The sequence below is a fragment of the Sinocyclocheilus anshuiensis genome, unplaced genomic scaffold (genome assembly GCF_001515605.1).
Source record: "Sinocyclocheilus anshuiensis isolate Anshui unplaced genomic scaffold, SAMN03320099.WGS_v1.1 scaffold2532, whole genome shotgun sequence".
In the NCBI taxonomy this organism is placed as follows: Eukaryota; Metazoa; Chordata; class Actinopteri; order Cypriniformes; family Cyprinidae; genus Sinocyclocheilus; species Sinocyclocheilus anshuiensis.
This window is the reverse complement of record NW_015536623.1, coordinates 108,760-109,547: the sequence shown is the minus strand read 5'-3', so window position 1 is coordinate 109,547 and position 788 is coordinate 108,760.

Genomic DNA, 788 nt, shown 5'->3' with positions numbered 1-788 from the left:
AAATTCGAACATCTGGGTTGTGCTGTTCTGTTGTAAATAAATCTTAACCAATGATTCCTAATTGCATCTACTTCAGGAAGGCCAAATAAAGGGCGTGTTAGAACGAGCCATTTTAGGTAGGTGTGGCTGAGTCTTAACTTTTAAAAAGAATATCTCTGACTCTGGCAACCTCAGCCGGGCCGAGTTATTTCATCCGGCCTGCCGGATCTGGGCCATTATCGGGCCAAACCGTTTTGGCTACCTGGGGTGTATTTTGGTCTCACAAAAGTTGTGACTCCGGCGTGCACGCACATGTTTAAGTGTTCATTCAATATCTAGTAAAATATATGATAAAGAAAAATTCTACTTATTTCACATAACAGCTACTTACCTTCACAGTGGAAGAGCAGTCCTCTTCTGAGATCAGAATCATACTAAGTCTTGGCCTGTCACACAGGGGCTACCGCATGTTCTGCATATGCTGAAGGAACTGTCCCAACAGACCCCTAGTAGCAACACCCTGTTAAAGTAGGTATCCAGAGGATACATAGCTTGAGTGGTGCCCAAGGCGGAACCGGGGTTTTAAACCACTCAGAAAGAGCACGAGGCTGCCGCGCGTAGCTCTTACCACACAGGATTTTAGAAAGAACGCAGGGTACTAGCGTGCAAACTTACCACAGTGTGGATTTTAGAAAGTGTACAAAGACTTACGTGCACACTTACCATAACATAGATTTAAAAATACCGTTCTAAGGGGCCCTCGTGGCACTCTGAAAGAGCAGCCCATAGATGGAAATGGTGCATCCCAA